Here is a 21,701-nt window from a genome sequence, read left to right on the forward strand (position 1 = left end):
TCTCCTTCATTTTTATAGGATAGTTTTATTGAATATGAAATTCTGGATTGACAGCTTTGTTTCCTTCAACAGTGCACATGTCATCCCACGGCCGTTTGGATTCCATGGTTCCTGATGAGAAATCAGCTACTAATTGTATTGATGACCACTTCCACGTGACGAGCGTGTGCTGTTCTTGCTGCTTTCAAGATCTTCCCTTGGTCTCTGAACGATTTGTTTATTAGGCATAAATCTCTTGAGTTTATTCTACCTGGAATTCATTGAGCTTCTTGGATGTATATATTAATACTTTTCATCAAATTTGGGAAGTTTCCTGCCGTTATTTATTCAAATATTCTTTCTACTCCTTTCTCTTAATTTTCTTCTGGGACTACCATTCTGTGTATGTTTCTGTGTTTCATGATGTTTTTTGAGCTTCTGAGGCTATGGTCACTTTGTAAAATTCATTTTTCTTTCTGTTCTTCAGACTGGATCATCTCAATTGACCTGTATTCAAGTTCGCTGATTCTTTCTGCTGCCTGCCGAATTCCAGTGTGGAGCCCACCTTGTGAATTTTTGGTTTAAATTATTATACTTTCCAACCCCACAATTTTTTTCTTTTTTTTTTTTTTTACAATTTCTATCTCTTCAATAATATTATATATTTGGTGAGACACTGTTCTTATGCTTTTCTTTAATTTTTTTTTGACATGGCTTCCTCGAGTTTTTTAAAGTATATTTAAAATGCCTGACTTAAAGTCTTTGTCTAATAAGTCCAACATCTGAGTCTTTCCAGAGACCACTTCTATTGATAGCTTTTTTGTTGTTGCTGTATCCTGGTTATATTTTTTTGTTTCTTTGCATGTATTTTAGTTTTTACTTGAAAACTGGACATTTTACATACTCTGATGTTCTCTAGAAATCAGATGTTTCCCTCTCTTCAGGACTTGTTGATATTGCTGCTTGATGTAGTTGTTGTTATCTATTTAGTGACATCTGAATTGTTCCATAAAGTCTATGTTATTTGTCACGTGTGGCTATTGAAATCTCTGCTCAGTCATCTCAGTGGTCAGTAACGATCGGAGAGAGATTTTCTTAAATGTCTAGAACAACAAGCCTCTCCATCTTTGCTGAGGGATTCTGTGTGTATTTGGGGGAACACCTTCAACGCTGAGCCAGGCAGTTGACAACTCTGCCTTAGGCTTCACTTTCCTGCTTGTGCAGACCCTCCAAGTCAGCCAGAGATGGGTGGTTAGGGCCTTCTCAGGTTATTCCTAAGCATGTGCCCAGTCCTATACTTGTACATGGACTCCTAGATTCCCAGGAATACGTTGGAGCTTTACAAGCCCTAATGACATTTCATTGCCCTTTTAGGCGTCCGTGAAGGAGGATTGGCTCAGATTCCACTGCCTATCTCTTTGCTCCTACTTTTCTTCTTCTTCTTACTTTCATGGCTTAGCATTATCTCCTCAGCCTCAATTTGTCACAGTGGGACTGGCTCTGCTTTCTCTGGGATTTAAATTCCAGATGGCCTCTTTCTTCTTCTGGACCTCATGCCCAGCAGAAATCTTCCAGCTTTGGTGTTTGTCAATAGTTTGGTTATTTAGAAAACATGTGGCTCCATTGTTAGCCCCCTTGAGGCTGAATATGCACAACTAGACCAATTTGTATTGGGAAGTATTCATCTTGTCTGGCAATGCTGGGCATATATAGGATCCTTTTCTCTCTCCATTTCCTGATTCTCCTATGCTCCTAAGCTATTTATCTCACCAAAAACTATTTCAAAAAACTTTCACACTGCTTCTAGTATCCTTTTGCCTGCGTCGATCCATAAACTTTGTTATTTTGTGTGTGTGTGCTGTGCCTTCAAAAATGCACAGCACCACCTCCAGCCTTCCTTTACTTTCACGAATCATTTTCTAGAAGTTGAAGTCTCAAAATTCACATCAGTGAAAGTGGACAGAAGGACACCAGTTGACTTAAAAAGTGGCATCCATTTAATGAAGGGATGGCTGCTGAGTGTTTTGATTGGTGTAGTTTTTTAGTTTCTCAGCCACGGGGCAGACAGATGGAGAGGAATATATTATTTCCCTATTTACCTTTTTGATGGCAGGTGTCATTGGTTTTCAGCTGCATAGCACTGCCAGTCCTCAGTTTTGTTTTTCATTGTAGCATCATCGGTGGTGGGGGGGGGGGAGGCACAGTTCTGAGAATATTATTCCCACATGCTGGAAATAATAATCACTATCTTTCCTAACATTTGGGAAGTATTATAAAGTTTAGTCATTTTTTTTTGGTCTCTTTATGGGTAATCTTAGAGAAATCTTGGGAGAAGCCGGAGCAGAACCGAAGCCATTTGAAATGAAAGTCAAGCAGACAGATCCAGATTTCTAAGGGCAAAATCTTGTTTTCTTGGTTGTGGTCCGGGGGGTTTGTTATGTTCTCAAAGTTTAAAGATTCTTATTATCTATGCACACTCAGCCGTCAACTCTCCTTATGTATAGGACTCCCAAGGATGTTCGACGTGGGGAAAGCTTTAGCAGTTAACTTTTTGAGAAAAATTTTGAAAAAGTAAACTTGGGAGTCTAAGAACAAAGTCTGAAATTTTCTTGTGAATTTTTACATCATGGGCGTCACCAGCTGGTGACGTTTAAACTCTTTCACAGCTGGTAGGCACGAATGTCAGAATGAGTGGGCGGAATGGACGCTGGGCAGAATGCCTGGACAGGGACCTGGGGCCCCGATGCGCCAGGCATTTATTCTCTCGTTGCTGGACATTTTCCTATGAATAAAAGAGGATTATGATATGTGCCCTTTTTTCTTTGCTTCGCAGAGAGAACTCCGAAATGACACTCAGGAAAAACAATTCATTTTGCCGTCCTTCGGAGAAAAGCCCGCTGAAGAAATTCTGGGCGTTGTGCTTGGCACGCGTCTGGCACCTGCCGGAGCCAGTGCAGTCAAAACCAGCCGCGACGATAATCACGGTGATGTCGCTGCACTTGCTAATATACTTTTCAGCCGGAGTTAATAAGCAAAGCGGTAGTCCGAATATTACCATTCATCTTCTTCTGGAAAATATTGTCAACGCCTCTCGATGAACTGAGGGGTGACCCAGGCAAACACTCCTTTCACGTGTTGCCTGGTTTACGCCCAGCCCTCCCTCACTGCCTAGTTTTCACCCCCACCACCGTGCCGGGCAGACGACACCATTAACGTGCAACTTTGGGAAACCGTCTCCAGGCCCAGGCGAACACATCGCCAAAAGAAACTCCTCAAATGGTGGTGCGCTGGCCTTGGGGAATCCGTCGGCTTCTGTGTGCTCCTTCTCAGCCTTCTCCGTTCGCCTACAGTCTAACCGCCCATATGGGCAATCATAGCACTTCATTGTCCAGTCCCATCATTACAATATTGTTATCATCTGAGCTGGAGTCTGACACTTTCTCTAAGACCTTTCCAATAACCCCTTTACTAGGCTTCAGTACCAAACCATTCAGGGCAAATCTCTGCTTTGTGCTTGTCAGCCTTAATAGACTGGATGTCACTTGAGCCTGTAAAAAGTGCCTGCTCCTCAGCTGTCAGTCAGTCCTGGCGGTGTCAGCGGAGAGCGTGGCTGGAGCTGGCTGGATTAGAGGGTAGTTACGTTAGCTGTCAGATTACTGACAGCCTGACACCCACACTTCCAACTTCCTCTTACTGTATTTGGTTTCTGTTGAGCTCTCTGGACCCTTCTTAAGGTGGATCCCTCTGTTGGAAACGGGTCATAATTTGGCCAGCATCTTCTGAAGTTGGGCTCTTTTCTCCCCCGTGAGGATCTGTAGAAAGCTTCTCATTTTAAGCATCTTTCACATGGCGGTGAATATTTTTAGCCCCGTTGCGGCAAAACGTCACCGCCTTATACTTTCCAAGTTATGGAAACTCCGTGGGCGTGCATACGTGGGCGTTTCAATTTTATCATGTTAATTAGTCAAAGAAATAGAACTCCCGACTGAAATGTGCCTTCTTATCCGCTCCTCATCTACAATCTTTTCATCCTCCTCTTCGATCGCACCTTTGTTTGACCCTTTGTGCTAGGCAGGAAGCTCCGTGAGAGAGGGAGAGAGAGAGAGAGAGAGAGAGAGAGTGTGTGTGTGTGTGTGCGTGCACGCGCACGCATGTGTTAGAAGGTGTGGGTGTATATGGAACTGTTGACTTATCTACGAATGTGGATATATATTCATACTTAATGAAAGGCAGTCAGCTAACGGCTGAGGCAGGAAGAACAAATTGGCAACTCTCCAAACCATGCCTTCGTTAATATTCACCTTGAATGCAGCCAATTAGCGAATGAAGTGTCTCTCCCTCCTTCCTCTTCTCCTTCTTTTAATTTTTCATTCACTCCTTTCTTTTTCTCTCTCTCTCTTCCCCTCCTTTATTCCTTCCCACACTTGTTAAGTGTTTACTATCTTGCAGTCTCCACACTGCGCGCGGGGCAAACAACAGCAAATGTGCCTACACCCTTGTCACAAGTTCACAGCTGCCTGTTCACATTCCTCAGGTATGTTTGAATTTCACAGGCTTTTATTTCTGACCAGGGAGGCGAGATTAATTAACACTTTCATTTACTTAGGCAATAATCAAGGCTGATTTGCTTTTATTAAACCAGGCTTTAGGACCAGAAATGCAACTTTTGCACAATCTTGACTTTGCTTACTGTTTCACCCTGCTACAGAATTAAACCTGAGTCTGCATTCTGAGAGCAGCTTCTAGAACACACAGGCCCATGCACATTGGACGCTGTGTGATTCTAGGGGCGAGAAAGCACTAGGCTTCAGAGAACCTACCTGTACTGGGAGAGTTACTTCCTCTTGTGAAACCTCAGTTATCTTTTTTAAAAATGGGGATGATGATACTTATCTGCCAACCTCATAAGCTTGGCTTATAGTCCATACGTAACTGACCATCTATATGAAAGCCCTTTCTAAACTGCAAGGTGCCACAACAGCACATTGTGATCATAGTATTACTCGATCTGGTTATGTACAGAGCTGATATCGGCCTTAGCTTATTTAGACCCTTTGACTTATTCTTATTTCCTTGGCCACACATATTTTGCTTTTATTTTTCTACCATATAACCACAGGGCTGAAAAAAAATACTCCCCTGTAAAAATAATCGATTACGTATTATTAAACTTATGAACTCACACTCAAATCAGGAGCCTTTAGTGGTCCTCCCTGGTCCTTACCGTGCTTTTAACAGTGTTGTGGCTTTTTAAGGCCATTGTTGTTTTCAATGAGCCCAGCAAAATGGTTCGAATTAAAATGAGTCAGTATCTACCTCAATTGCTAGGAAGTTGCATACTGCTTACAAGTCCAGAAACTGGACAGGATAAAGTTCAAACCAGAGACTAAAAAAATGTAGTAAACATATTAGAAAGGCAGGGGGTAGAAGAGTGGTACAAGAACGTTATGGTTTCAGTGCCAAGGCCAAAGACATATTTTTTCCAGCACTTCCTCCCCATTCCAAAAAAAAATTTTTTTAAATAAAAAGACCCTTATATTTCACCCAATTAAATGTTGGAAAACAGCCTTTCAATATTATTTACAAGCATCCAGAAGTTTTAAACTCAACAACTCTCCCACCTTCTCGCTTTTGCTCTAACACGCATTCTTTATGCTGTGTGCAGTTGGGGTCTGTCTACCCTGGGCCACAATAACCACGGCTCCCATTATTCAACTCATGGGGTGAAAAACATCACATCTAACAAATAATAAGTGGGTTGTGAAAATGTTTCGTTTGCAAACCGAGGGTTCTGGCCACATTCTCGTTGAACTTCCCGGGCAAGGATTCCGTTCCACGTCAGCACATTTCAATGCTTTTCCAACCCAGTGCCTTCCTGAGCAACGCTCAAGAATGAAGGCCTTCAATTTCCAAGGTGGCTGTCACCGGTAAGGGGCTCACCGGTGGCCCCAAAGCTGAGAAAGGTAGCTGACTGATGGAGAGAAAGAACTGCCAGCCTAGCATGGCACCATACTTAGCAGAGGGAATAGACCGGCCAGCTTTTAGTAAGACCCTCCACCTTACTTTCCGCCCGAAAGTACAAAGCATGTTCTCCATACCTCCTCTTCATCTCTGCTGCAGGCTAAATTCCAAAGTGCAAAACTCCTAAGACCGTGCTTGTGGACCATGCAGCCAGTGTAGGCCTAGGTATGTGACCTTGAACCTCGGTTTCCTTATCTGTAAGAGAGAGAGAGAGTTATATTTATAAGACTTACACTGGATTAAATGGGATAATTCATGTAAATTTGGCATGGTGACTGGCACACAGTAGGTGCCTAACGAATGGCGGTTATTATTACCATTAGTATTACAACTTCTCTTTGTGTTCTCGTTTTGTTTCTTAATTTTTTTTAAATGTTTTTATTCATTTTTGAGAGACTGAGACAGCGCCCGAGTGGGGGAAGGGCAGAGAGAGAGGGAGACACAGAATCCGAAGAGGCTCCAGGCTCCGAGCTGTCAGCACGGAGCCCGACGCGGAGCTCGAACTCACGAACCGCGAGATCATGACCTGAGCCGAAGTCGGACGCTTAACCGACCGAGCCACCCAGGCGCCCCCGTTCTCGTTTTGACATAGGCTGAGCTCCCCGAGCCTCCGTGGAAAGTTGAAGAAACCTTCAAGATGTTAGTCTTAGGCCTACCTGACCCTGTGCAGTGATACGTTTCTAGTCATTCATTCATTCATTCATTCGTCCTCGCGTTTATTTCGTTCATTCATTTAACAAATATTGAAAGGTCTGCGGTGTGCCAGGCACCCGGCCAGATGAAGAGTCACAGAGATAAACATTCCTTGCCCTCCGGGGATTCCCGGTCAAGAGGAGTAGGCAGAGATATCACCATTCCGAGGAATGTAACCACAGCTGTAACAGAAGTATGGAAATGTGGTGCCAAGAGCATTTAGGAAGAGGCATTTTCTTCTTCTAGAAATATTAGACAAGGCTTCCGAGGAAAGACACCTCTGAGGTGAGTCTGCGATTACTCTGCTCAGTAGAACAGGGAAACGCATTTTAGGAAATATGCCAAGACGGGACCATTAACGTGTGTCTGGAGCGGGAGGGAGGGGCGTGGAGCCGTGGGAGAGCCGCAGCCACCGTGCTGTGGGGGGGGGGGGGGGGGGGGGGGGGGGGGGGGGGGGGGGGGGGGGGGGACAGCAACACGCAGGTCCACTGCCCGAGCCTCGTACCCAGGGCTTTCCTCAACGTTTAGGGATCTGTTGACAATTTTGAATACGGGAATGGCAGGGTGGGATTGCATTCCAGAAATACCATGCTGGATGCAGGGTGAAGGGCATATCCGTGCCAGGAGTACAGCCCAGCAGGGAGATAACAAAGGCCAGAGACAGGGAAAATGGAGAGGAAGGAATGAATCCGGAGGCATGGAGGAAGAGGGGGAGGACACCGCCTGGCTTTTGGAGAGCCGGGGCCTCAAGAGTAAAAGGAAGCAGAGGCTCACGGTGGATTCGGATTTCACTCAGGTGACCCCAGAGAGAGTGAAGTCTTCACCAGGTATGATGGAGGACCTGGCTTAGAGGGAGAACCAAAGGATGAGGACAGGCGGGGCCCCAGGAGAGAGGAGTTTGTAGTCTGGGGCAGGTGAAGTATGAGGCGTCCATGGGATATTTAGAGAATACGTTCAGTAACGACGTGATGCGTTGAGTGAGAGCCGGGAAGGAAAGTGAGGGCATTTCTAGAGTGGGCTTGGTGGTTGAGGCCACAGCTGTGGAGGAGGTTGGAAGGAGACGGTAGCTGAAGAGGGCACTAGACAAGGACCGGGATGGAACCCCTGAGGCTCCAGTGTTAGGGATGAAGGAAGGAAGGGGGCCCTGGGCAGAGCCCAAGACGAGCTGGGAAAGCAGAGTGCTGGAGAAGCCACATGGATGGTGGTGAAGGTGAGGGCGGAAGGGTGGCCATTGGTATCTCGGAGAGAAGTTTGGGAGGCTGAAGGTCTTCAGGGTGGAAGATGACCAGCAGCCCTGGTGAGAGGAAGTGCCAGGACTTCTAAGGGGTAACAGGAGGCTGGGAGAGGGGTCAGAAACCAGGGGAGGGTATTACAAGCTTGTGGGGGTGGAGTGGGCAGGACAGGCTGAGCATGAGAGGCAGAGGACTGGCCCCGAAGGGCCATCAGTTTCCTGCTTTATGGTTAAAGTCGCACCTCTCTGCATCGTGCCTTATTTTTCTTACCACAAACTTGATTGCAGCCTGGAAATCTTTAGGCCTGTTTCTTTACCCCTTTAAGTACGTTTCTTTTCCAACATACATAATAAATTGAGAGAATTAGCATTTGTCATCCCCGAGAATCCCAGGTGGCTCCAAAAGAGTCCCGAGTAGCTTCGGTTACATATCTTTTCGTTTGGAAACCGCTCCTTTCAAACTGATTGCATCACTGCCTCCCGGAAAACCCGACAGGTATGCTACTCCCCTTGCCTAACCCCGCTTTCTTCCTCGCAGCAGGCAGGAGTGACAAGCTGCCTGGAACCGGCAGCTGAGACACCCAGAGACCCGGTGTCTTTGAACAGCATCTAACGCTCCCTTCCCCAAACTGCACGAGCGCCTGCCTGGGCTGAGCAGCAAGGAGAGACATCTGTGATATCTGATGACAATCATCTCTGATTAGACTGTCACTACCCAGCACAGGCGAGCCGGGGCCACAGCTAATTAGCTATGTGAGGCCAGCTCTCTGTTTACTGGAACCGTACTAACAAGTTGCAGCTTTTCCAATGCAGAGGAGTCACTGCACATATGCCAGCCGGGAACCCTTCACTCCAGCAGTTTAGGGACAGGGCTGCTACTTCTCTGGTACACAAAAACCATGAAACGTTAATGTCTTTGTGCCGCGAGCCGCTCTTAGTCCATGTTTCCACCTTCTGCAAGCTGTCACTTCAAGAGAAAGTAGTAGAATAAACTGCTTGATAGAATCCGACATTATCCTAAGTGGGCTTGTACTTTTAAGTGGACATCTCTTAACTTCCCGGTTTTCCGTGGTTCCTGGCCTGTGTCAGGGAATCGGTTAGGTCTGAGAAACGTAGCTACGACTGGCCCTTCTCATTTGAGCTAAAAGGTGAAAGAACCGGGTGAAGAACTAGATACTTCATGGAAATTAAAGACACAAGCTCTTTCTTATCCCCTTGGGGATTGGTAGAGTTCGATTGTTCATGAACATAATGCACGTAAGGATGTATTTCCAGTTGTTGCTATGGAACCAGTACAGCTGGAATTACTCTCAAAATGTTTTTCTGAGCTTTTTTAAACCTAAGTGAAAGTGTCCGTGTAAGTTCTCATTTGCCCATTGCAAGGGTTTCTCTGATAACTTCAAGAGATTATATGCTATTCTGTAGCTTACGTTTCCTTTAGAAACAAGTGCGTCTAAGTCATAACAAACGTAGGGGGCAGAAAACTCGAGTATTTTGCAAAGTTAATGAAAATTAGCAATACCACTCTTTGGATTACTGTCAGAAGCCCAAACCCTTGCAAATAGATTCATTTTTTTCACATGACATATCTACAACCTACTCTTAACAGTCGCTAATTTCAGGTCAGAATAAGATCAGTGATTTGCTGAATTCTTACTCTCTTTGCCTTGGAACCAGTTTGTTCAGAGACTTTCTGAAAACAGAATTTCAGCGTAATTCTGAAAGCCTGTATGTTGTTATATAAGCGGATGACTGTGGGCTCTTAACATTCGAAATTGATGAATAGTTTTACTCACTTTCTGATGAAAACTATAGATTATGCTCTTGAAAATACGTATACCACAGTACAAAATGCAATCTGCTGGGAATATAAATATTTTCAATAAAGTCTATTATGGATGCGGCATTTACTTTTGGCGCCGTTTAAAATTTATGTATTTACATTTATCATCAAAAGCACATTTCGGGATGGGTTTAGACAAATCTCTGTATTTAAAATTCAAAACAATGTCTTAGGCATGTTCATTCATTTTGTTTATGTCCACAATTTAAAACAAGCAAACTTTTTCTCTTAGTGAAAGTGTGTGTGTGTGTGCGTGTGCGTGCGTGTGAGTGTGCGTGTGCGCGCGTGTGTGTGTTTTAACTTTAAACAAAATTCCCTCTCCAGGTGGAAAGTTGATTACCAATCTTTGGTCTGGAGGTAAATTTTACAGCTGTTTTAAACCCATGAAAGTGGGTCTTATATTAGAAGTGCTGACACAACCTATCCACAATGTATGGACATGAACTATACCGCTGTAATAAGCAGTTATTATGTATGTGTAAAAATAATGAGAGGCTGTGTCTGAAGAGAGTTAATGTAAAATGCTAAGCAATTATAGTTGGTTACACAGTATAGGTTAATATTCCTTCATCTAGCTGCACTTTTTTCTTCTTTTGTCCTCCAGAACTCCTAATGAAAATTTGAGACCTGACTGTAATGATAAGCAGCCATTCACACGTCCTCTGTGTCAAGGCTGTTGTATTAATGCTTCCCTTCATATAACATTTTGCATAGCCTAAAGCATCTATTAAAATCCTTTGTAAAATTCATGAAACAAAAGTGGTGGGTTGAGTCTAGGGGGAGAGAAAGTAAGCTGCTTATTAGCAAAAAGTCAAAAACACAGGGCCAATTACAGATCCGAACAAGCAGGGCTAAGGACCAGCATGGGGAGTAATTCTTTCTCCAGCCCAATGGGCTCAAGCGAGGGGCAGGTTGGGTGAAAATACAGCAACAGTCAGAGCAGTAATTAAACGGAGATGTTTGCAGTTAGAAACAGCTCTATAACAACGCAAGGAAATGCTCAACTAACACCATTGTCTGGCCTCACAAAGATGCTAAATTGGAAGGATTTAGGGTTGCTCCCTGAAGAAGAGACTGGAGGTAGTGAAGAGGGGCAGGGGCTCAGGAGATATGTAAAGAATCTGTTTGGTATTTCAAATGTTATAAATTAGATTTTTAAAAGAGAGAAAGAGAGAGGGAGACAGAGAGAGCCCGCGCCTTCCTACCGACCCGGCAACATAAAACCGAATAAACCACAATAAGATTGCCCTTTTTCTGTTATAAACTTGGCATTAAGCCTGTCATGTTCAATGACAGCCTACTAGGCCTCACGCTTTACCCTTTGGAATTTGAAAGATTGGCAGGTGTCATGATTTCCTTAACATAAAAGACCTTGCAGATAATGTTCACCATGCACATTTATACGTCCGTAACTCCACTTTCTGCGTTTCAGTATCACTGGACGAGCTTTCCAGACAGGCTGGTGGTGCGGGGGGCTCCCCAGAAGTATATCTGGCCCGAGGACAGTGTTTACTGCCAGAGGAGCTTGCGGTCGAGGCCGTACTTTTACGATTTGCCTTAGCAGTCTAAACATGCGCCATTTACAATAATGAGCTGCTTTGTAGAAAGCGGCTCTCTGAGAGCATTGTTACTTTTCTTTGCAATGTTGAATGCAACCAGAATGGCTCTCCTCTGACTTAATGCTAGAAACAGGGTCCCATTTAAACAATAATCCCCTCTCTTTCTCTTTGCAACCGCCCATCCCAGCCAGGTTCTTCCAGTAACTCCAAGAGAAAAAAAAAAAAAATCAACATTGAGGGAAACACAAATCCCTTATTGAAGGCTGAGAGTTCTATTTCAACTGGCATCACCTAATGGCACCTGTTTGTTACCATCCAGTATCACTTTAAAATAAACGAGTCAGTCTTTTCGGAGGAATCAGTGGCCAGAATGAGAATCTGGCTCTTTTTTCCAATCCAAAGAGAGAGAATGAATATAAGTACTAACCGTTTAACAAAATAAGTTTCAAGTGAGAAATTCAGTAGATCTGTCCCCACACATCTTAAGCTTTTTAGTATAGACAAAATTAAACACATGAAAAGAGACAGTAATACAATAACCCCCATGTACTCGTCACCCAGCTTCAACCAATATCACCTCATGCTTATGACCAATCTGGTTTCATCTGTATTTCCACTCACTCCCCACCTTGTACTGTTTTGAAGTAAACCCTAAGTATTATTTCATTTATCAGACCTGTAAACATTCCAGCAGGAATCTCTAAAAGATAAGAATTCTTTGGTATTTTTTTAATAGGTCAAGGAAATAGCTGAACCTCACTGCCTTTAAGACTTGTGTGGATATGTTTTCCCATGAGCTGCGTTTCTCTAAATAATACCATTCTACCACGTTGAAATGGTTGAAAATATAAAGAACAATTCAAGAGCATTGCTAATCTCTGGTTTGTTTCAGAGGAGAGTTTTTCTCACTTATTTCGGGGGTACAGGTAGCCAACTTTGCTTCTGTGAGCTATGGTATTATTACTTGTAAATGATCACTTTTGGCATTCAAATATAATTATTTGCTTCAAGGTATCTATCTTCGTGGAAATCGGTTCCACAAAAAGTTTGATTCAAAAGGATATACTGACCTCTTGCTATATGCCAAGCTCTGTTAGATACAGGAAGAAAAGAAATGGCCAGGCTAGGAATGAAAGATACATGAAATAGACCCATTCCTCTCACAATGACCTCCAAACTTGTTGGACATCTTACAGGGATCATGTTACTTAATTGCTTTTTACAGTGCTAAATAATGCTAAATAAAGAAGAGTTGTTTTTTTTTTTTTAAGAATGGCAAAAACTTGCCATTTCCAGCCCTTATACCATTGTTGTTTCCTTAATTGTCCCAAAAGATAAATCTGCTACTCAGATGTGAACCTTGATGTACTCCCTACTCATTAGTAGAGAAGGCTACCCAAGCCTTGCAAAGACAAATACATTTACGCATAAACTGTAAACATACAAAAGTGAATTACTGTATTTGTAAAAACTTTTATGCAGATTTTTTTTCGTTAAAGAAAACGTTTCTCTCCTTTGGTTTCTTACGTTTATATTCTCAGTAATTAGCCGGAAAATACAACAACTTTTAAATGGCAACATTTTACCTCTGATTTCCTTAGAAAATCAAAGGGGGGGGGGGTTGACTTGGTTATTTGACACGGCAAAATGATGTAAGTTTCAAAGGCGTGGAAGATACTGATTCTTTTCAAAAGTTTTGTTGTAATATATAAACGACCATCTGTAACAGAAATTTGAGTTATGCATCATATTAAAATGAATACCCATGAATTTACCACCCAATTCAAAAACTACACTACGGCCAAAAACTTTGATAACTCCTGTGTGGCCCTACCTCACCTCCTGAGATGACCTCTATCCTGAACTTTGATTTTATACCATTTCATAGATTTTTGAAAGCATAATTTTGCTACATATGTACATATCACTACAGTTGTTTAGCTTTGCTTATTTGGGGGCTTTTGATCACATCATGTGTAGTCTTTTGAAACTTTCTTTTCTACCAAACATTTTTTGCTCAAAGATTCATTCGTAATGTAGGTGCCTGTATGCCACCCACATTCCCTGCCTGCCTAATACTCCATTGTGCAAATATAACACAATTATTTATCCATTCCCATCAGCGGGCTCGGAGTGGTTTCAAGTGTCTCTGTTTGTTTGCTCTTTTTACAGATGCTGTTGCTAGGAACATTCTTGTCTTTGCCTCCCGGTGCACAAAGGCAAGAATTTCTCCAGCACTGAGGTTTTTTTTTCCCTCCTAAAAATCCCAAGAATGGCAGTGGGGGAATATACTGCTTCTCTTCCTGCTATTAAAGCTGTTTTACATCCCACTAATTAAATACGTTTCAAGTAAAAAAAGTATATAGTTTTTAAATTACAGTTTTTATGTAGGTAGGACAGTGGGATTATGACCAGCAGCAGGCAGCTTCTGCATGGATTGAATCATGAAGCCCTGGAACTGGGGGAGTGAACCAAGATAGACGTGTCAGAGGTCTCTGCACAGAAGAACCCCCAAACCTGCTCGAGGCAACCATGCTGACAGCAACCTTTTGCTAAAAGTGGTTGGGTTAATAGGAAAAGAGCACGAAAGGAAATGAAGTCATTTCAAACCAAATGAATATGGGAATTTAATTCAGGCTACTTTTTTTTTTTTTTTCCAAGAGAGCATCACAAACAAAACAAGGGGCGGGGGGCGGGGGGGACCCCACATGGCTTCTATCTCTGGAAACTTAAATGAAAATGCATGTTGGGCAAGATAGCTCGGAATTTTCTAAACTATTATCTCCCTATAGTTTCACTAACATGTTAACCTACTTAGAGCAATTAGTGCTTCATTAGTAAGGCTAACTAACTGTTGCCGGGCCCTGTAATGATTTGCCAGGCTTTCCAGATACAAGTGCATAATCAATGTTTTCCAATTACTTCTATAGTGCAACCACTATTTCAAATAAACTAGATAATAATACAAACCCATTACTGGAGCTGGAGTAGCAGAGGCATTTAATTGCAAGGCAGTTCTTCTCAGCTTTTAAAATTTTTCACACTAATGAAGTGTCATACAAAAAAGTTGTATTGATTTTTCCACCACATGGCTTCAACCACAAATATGTAATTATCCCTTTTATATCTAGCTGGGGGATTAAAATAATCTATAGTATATAGCCTTTACTTATCCCTGATGGGTTTGGTAGTACTTTTACCCTTTTCAAAATATGCAGCCCTTTGATGAATGAACTTTAGGCAAAATGTTGCTTTATCTGTTTCAAATCTTTGCTTTTTAAAGTCAGTTTGTGTGCAGGCATTAAAGTCTGAAATCTCCAGCTTCCAAAACCTCCTAAAGAACACATTCTGATATACTTTAATTTACCGAGAGCATCATAGATATTTTTCTCCATTAGAGAAATCAACATGGGTACATAGCACTGCGCATTAGCAGTACCCCCATTTGCATTTCACTATAGTTACATTTTTATTCATAGCTAACGTTTTATTAACTATGTTATATTTTTACACAAATAAAGTGGTCTTGGCATTAATTGGAGCCAAGTCTTTCCCAGGTCTTCAGAAGAAAAAAAAAAAAAAGGTAGGAATAATCCATTGGCATTAAATTTCTTATTTTCTCATCATGGTTCGGCCAATAAAGGAGGAAAAAGTATTCTCTTTACAAAAACAGAAAGTCATTATAAGCATAAAATGAATTTTGCAGAGATCGAGAATTAATGCTGGGAGCATACAGCTTTTTAAAAATTAGCTTGTCTTTCTTGATCTTTTTACACATAAATTGGTCCCTTTCAACATTTTTGCTGAGAATTCTTTTGGTTACATTTTAACATTATTTCAATTATGGTCAGTGTAAAAATAGATTCAAAAGGGTAAAAAAACACAGCTTAAATGTCTACAAGACCTTGTTCTTAACATTCATATGTCAAAAACTGTATCTCCCTATAGTTTCAATAACATGTTAACCTACCAATACCACCCTTTTTCCCAGATGCAAGGATTTTCGCGATTTCCTGCCTTTCTGTGTTTTTGTCTTAAGGAAACATTCACAGTCAAATTAATACTCTATATTTCAGAGTCTGAAAATTCCGTCAAGGTGACTGTGGATATTAAAAAAATGTTATAAGTCAACCCCGGAAAATCTTGAAGCAAAAATTTGGTGGCGTAGAGATAGAAACTTATTTTTTTGTGTGACATTTTAAACCTAGGTGTTTCATGTTAACTTCAAAATGTTTCCAAGCAGAGCATTATGAACAAAGAACTGTCTAAAAAGAATTGCCTCATAATAAGAAGAGCAAGCAAAAAATAAAAATCCTCAAAGTTACCATGTGTATGTAGATTTCCATATTTAGTACGGTATCTCTAATCTGTTTTGAAAACACCCTTTTTATCAAAAATACCTTTCCATCTATCAATTTTCTATATTGAGCTATACTACTAAATTGTGAGAGAAGCAAAATGTAAACAAATGTAATTTTCATTTTTATTCATTTATTTGTCTTTAATGTCATTTTTAAATAAATGAAACGATGGATTTAGAGGCTAGTTATGTACATATTTAGATATAACATCCATGCAAAATATCCTTCATGGTAGAGATATCTGCAGAGAAAGAATAAAAGGTAAATGAAAAAATTGATAAAGTAGGGCAGCTTAGATACTATGGAGAGCTGCAGTTTATTTTTAAATTAATTCACACACAAAATGTTTTAATATTGATTTCTTAAAAAAAAAAAACATGCCCTTGAGATCTATTTCACACGATTCTTCCTATATGTAGGATTAGTTTCCTTGGCCTTCTGTGGTTTGCTTTTCTTATATTTTAAAACACTGATCTAATCGCCTTTAGGGATCCAGAGAAGCAGTGGTCGTGCCCATGCTAAAACTAAAACTGGCTGGGAGGTGAAATACTCCTTCTATTGTAATAGACAAAATTAGCTTCAATTCTTATTTTCACATGCTGTATACAATGTAGGAGCAGGCTTATGCGGTAGTATAGTACAAGCAAGAAATATGACTGTATTAAAAACAGATTATCATCAAGAATTGTGAGAAAGATAAAAAGTGAAATTTCTGTCAAGAGGGAAGAATGAGATGAGCTCCACACTGTGGATTTCAACTCTCAAGTCCACATATGACTGGTAGTGGTGTATGTTTCCAAGATACTAAACGCCATTACCTTGACCGTCGACATGAAGCGATCAGAGTCATATTTATTGATGAAACTCTCAGCTCCCAACCAGCTGCACTGAGTGTGCATCATACAGCTGTCAACAGAGCCGGGGCCCCACAACGACGTGCACTTGTGACATTTCCCTTTCATCATTTATGAAAACAAAAGATCTCGAAGTTTGTAGGACACCAGAGTAATTTTAAAATAGTTTTCATGAATATTATATTGTGGTCTGTAAAATAAGCACTTTTCTGGCTTACGGTTTTTAGGAGAATCAATTGCACACCAAATTAGAACCATAAACACGGTAGTTATCTCAAGGATTCTACTCCTCACGTGAGGGTTACAAGTACAACCAGCTATTTGGGGAGGTACTTAATTACCATAATGCCAGAGCATAATTCTTTTCATGATGTGTGATGGTCTCACCTACACGCGACGGCACAGGTGTCGTAGAAGTTTAAGACCCTGAAAGGCCACTTAATTATTTTACTTCTTCAAGGTAATATTTTGCGTCTTTGACATCGTTTGGTAACTAGAAGACGCGGGATGATGCAAAACTAACAATAGTAAGCAAAGAGCAAAAGAACCGGAGGCTCTGGTGCCCACAGTGATATTAGATTTGATTGAACTAGTAAGTCAGTAATGACCTTGAACTGTAATTTAGGGAGAGGGTTCCTCAAGAAGAAGTTATGCCTGGATGAAGACGAGCAAATTATATAAAATTGTGAGATTTTTCACACATAGGTATTTGTTACGAACAGAGGAACCGGGATACCTGACATAATGTGAATACATGCATTTTGGAATCGAATGACCTTTGCACTCAGGTTGGTCAGGTACGATCTTAACCTAGAAAAGAGCTTAGGAGGGGGTCTAGTCAATTGCTTGTTTGATTTTGTTGTTGCTTTGGTTTGGTTTTGTGGTAGGGAGGTGGAGGAGGAGGAGGAGGAGGAAGACGAGAGAAAGCATCGCTGGACAGAGGTGAGAAAGAAGTGTGGTTTTCGTCTCCTCATTCAAAGCTGCCTGGGATACCCACGGACCTACCTACGAAATATAACGTGGACTGTCACTGTACGGCGACAAAATTACGTCCAATAGGAACATTCTATTCACGTAGATCTAAAATCACTTGATTATTAAAATCGATTGTTATCTCCGTATCTTCTTGCATCATCTTTTCCAAACAGACACAGATCTGTGGTTTTCATTTTACCCACAGGGAAGCTCAGGTGGGAACGCGGTGAACGTTTGGGAAACCAGTTATTTAAACGAAAGAGAAATCCGGCAAATGACTCTGAAGAGATTCAGGGCACGTGTATCTACATATTTTAAGGCTAGGATGCCTTCCCCAGGAAAGGCCTGAAGCCTGACTTGAGAGGAGAGACAGAGAGAAAAGACTGCCTTGCATTACGTGTATGGAAACTAGCACTAGGGTCTCCAGTTGATGGAAGCAGGTCTTCCCACTATCTGGCAGGTAGTCCAGAAAGCACTGGGATGACCCTTTCCCAGGTGCAAGATCAGAAAGCATGCCCCCAAATCGCCTTTCCTCCCTCGTACTGGCATCTCTGGCAGGAAAGCACGCCCCGAATCCCGACACCCTGAGCCTAAGGCCACAGTTTTGATCTCACTGCCCCGCAAGCCCCACCTAGATCAGGGTGCAGTTAAAGAAGTGCTTTTTGGACCTGAGTGTGAGCAGCTCAGGTCCTTACACCTGAGACACACCCCCGTGGGGGCCACCAGTCCCTGTATGACTCCTCGCAAGCCCCAGCTGCTGGAAGTCAGTGTGTCTGGAGGGATTACCTGTTCCAGATAAGACTGAGAGTGAAAATAATTCCAAGGAGGGATGTTTTGCACCTGGAGGCCATGGACTTCAGAAGTCGGTCTCTTTTGGGGCGCCTGGGTGGTGCAGTCGGTTAAGCGTCCGACTTCAGCCAGGTCACGATCTCGCGGTCCGTGAGTTCGAGCCCCGCGTCAGGCTCTGGGCTGATGGCTTGGAGCCTGGAGCCTGTTTCCGATTCTGTGTCTCCCTCTCTCTCTGCCCCTCCCCCGTTCATGCTCTGTCTCTCTCTGTCCCAAAAATAAATAAAAACGTTGAAAAAAAAAATTAAAAAAAAAAAAAAAAAGGAAGTTGGTCTCTTTTTCATCCACCCCCAAGGCTTCTATTAGCTTCCTCATCTGTAAAATGAACTTCGTGGAGATGATTTGAAGATTATTCGAGATGATGCTTTGCAAAGCACAGACCACAGTGGCTGGCATGTGGAAGGCCCTCAGTAAGTGATAGCTACTCTTGTTGTTCAGTGCACAAGATAGTAACGCACCTCTGAGTGTAGATGTGTATGCGTTTCTCTGAGTGAGTATATGTGTGTGCCTATCATCCAAAGAAGAACTGGGAGAGAGAGGGGAGGGATAAGGAAGGTAAGAAAGAAAGAAAAAAAGAAGACATGTAAAAAGTCCTGGCACCTGTCCCCTTCCACAAAGCGGGCATCACCTCAACCCCTCCCGTCCCACCCTTCAACTGTGGCACTAGTCCCTACAGGTTGGGGAGGTCCCATCCAATTTACGCTGTCAGTTCATTTTCCAGATCCCCCGTCCCTCCTTATTTGTATCTTACAGCGAAGAAGCCAGAGGAGCAGTGTTCCACGGGGGTTGAGATGAAGCCTGTCAGGCAGCATCAGAGCTGAAAATTACAGCTGATTAAAGGAATAAAAAAACCTCCAGGATCATTTGGTAGTCTGGAAATTGACAAGTTTAGGTGCTACCCCTTTAAATAGCTGCTTGGCCTCTTGGGCTCCGAGATGGAGCTTTTCCTGGAACCGTGTTTACCGCCCCGAGAAACAGAAAGGAGTGAACTCACAACCTTTAATGGAGCTTTAAAAGCTTTGTTTTCCCTCTCCAGTGTTTTTAATCTTCAAAACAAAAGCACTCGGAAACTCGCATCCGAGCAGAAACAGCACATCTTCCTAACCTAACCGAAGTAAAGCTCCCAAAGCCTCGGAGGCGGGCGGGCTGTGAATACTGCAGCTGCAGTCTATTTTCCAGGGGGGTGAAAAACGCTGCAAAGCCCCGTTTCCCTTCCTAAAGGAGCATAGGAAACGATCTGCTCCGCGGTGGAAATAAAAATGTGAGGTTGGCACTTACCGGCGGTCACACTAATATAATGCCCTCTAAAAAGCCCGCGATCACCGTGTTCACAGCCATTAAACTTCAGGGATGCGATGCAAGCTGGCGGTGACGCCGGCCTTCTGGAGCCTGCGCTGCGCGGCCTCAAATCTTCCCGCTCCTTACTGTGTTTTGTGTTTGCTGCTCTTTATGGGAGCGCACGTTTTTATTTTTTTATGGATGTTAAAACATTTATAACCGTACAAGGTCAACGCAGAAAGGCTTGCATCGAAACTGAACCGGCACAAGTAGCCACAAGGGATGGATTAAACCTAGAAGTTAGAGCGAACATCGCAGACGGGGGAGGGGGGGCGGGATGCCATTTCAGGACAAACGCCACCAAAATGGCAGCCTGACGAGGGCGGAGCCAGCAGACCTGAAAGGTGTCGTGGGGTCAGCCTGCGCGCGAGGTTCCCAGGCCCCGGCCTGCTGACCTAGGGGGGGTGCCCCCGTTCTGCCCCTTTCTAGGCTATTTCTGCCTCCCACCGCCCACCTCCCCGAGTCCTCCCCGGTGACCCCGTTCTCACCCTTCCTGTCACCCACGGCCTTTGGCTTGTCCCCCGGGCCCTGCCAGGACCCAGACTAGCAGCCTGTCTCAAAGACACACGGAACTTTATTCGGGGACATCTACTGTGAGTCTCCTAAAGTTTTGGGACACGGGTGCCAATTGATTGGTTTATCATTAAAAGATGAGGACAGGCGTTGCAATTTTCTCTTCAAACATCAGAGAGCATCAACTTGGAAACCAGCTGCAGAGGGTTCCCTCTGGTTCGCCTTCAACCTGTATTCCGTAGGGCCTCCGCTGTGGCAACTTAGGGTCTTGGAGAAAATCCACAAACCCAATGAGCTGGCAAAGGGGGTTGTTTGGAACCGTGAGAATATAGTGAGCTGAAGAGCAGAAAGGAGAGCAGCCCTGTTTGCTACGCGGGGTCTCTAGAGCCGATGCGTGTGAAGAAGGCTTTTGAGAAGAGCGGGAGTGTTTCCTTTCTCGGTTCTATAACTTACTACCTGTACGACCATGCACAATTCCCTTGATCTCTCAGATCGCCAGTCTTCTCCTCTATAAAATGGGGATGAGCCTACCTGGCCCTGTTAGTGCTATTTACAGCACTGTGCGAACGTCAGGTTGTGTTGCAAAGGATAAACAGAAAGAAGCAAACTTCTGGAAAGAGTACTGGTCCCCAAAGCAAAGAGCAGTGTCCTAACATCTCTGCTTCTTCGCCGGTTGCGTTAACCTCTTTATCTCCATTGTGGTATCTGTAAAATGGAGTAATATGCCGGCCGCGGTGCTTTACAGAAGACGGACTAAAGCGCTATTGACGAAAATGCCAAATGCTGTACCAATGTGCGGTATTACAATTTCTACTACGCGCTGGAAACGCTTCATAAAAATTTTCTCCTGATGTTGGAATCGGGTGTCTTTCGGCATTGTTCTCTTTAAAACCTGATATTTTGACCAAATAAATACATGCACATTTAACAGTCTCCTGACGATACATCTGGAGTCTCAAAATATCTAGTTATACGCATTCACAGATTGCTCATCTCACAATGGCATATCCCCTGGTGGCCTTCCTTTCTTGCTTAGTCACAGACTTCGGGGCAATGTCTAGACCATACCAACTGTTCATCTGAAGAGGAAGAAGTACTGATTTTTGCCTATGTCACTGGAAACAATGAGCTTGACTGATGACGGCCACTAAAGCCGTTCATTCCGTGGATGGTCTTTTTTACCGAAAGTAGAACTTGTGTGGCCCCTGAAAGATGTCCCGAGACTGGACAAATCTCCATACCCTGAGGAGGGAGTCAGTCTAGCTGGACAGAGGGACCCGCACACAGAGCAGACATTAAACATTTCTGTCATGTGTGTACAAGACCGGCCTTTTGCTGAATGTTTTTTAAAACTATAAACCGCTTTCAGAAGGATAAATTTGTTTCAGCACCCATGATAATTATTGGCAGTATTCCTAAATCCTCAAGCCTTTACCTGTTGCACTGGAAGATACATCTGGGATTGAGGATAATAATTTATGCCCAGCT

The sequence above is a fragment of the Prionailurus bengalensis genome, chromosome C1 (assembly GCF_016509475.1).
Source record: "Prionailurus bengalensis isolate Pbe53 chromosome C1, Fcat_Pben_1.1_paternal_pri, whole genome shotgun sequence".
NCBI classification, from domain to species: domain Eukaryota; kingdom Metazoa; phylum Chordata; class Mammalia; order Carnivora; family Felidae; genus Prionailurus; species Prionailurus bengalensis.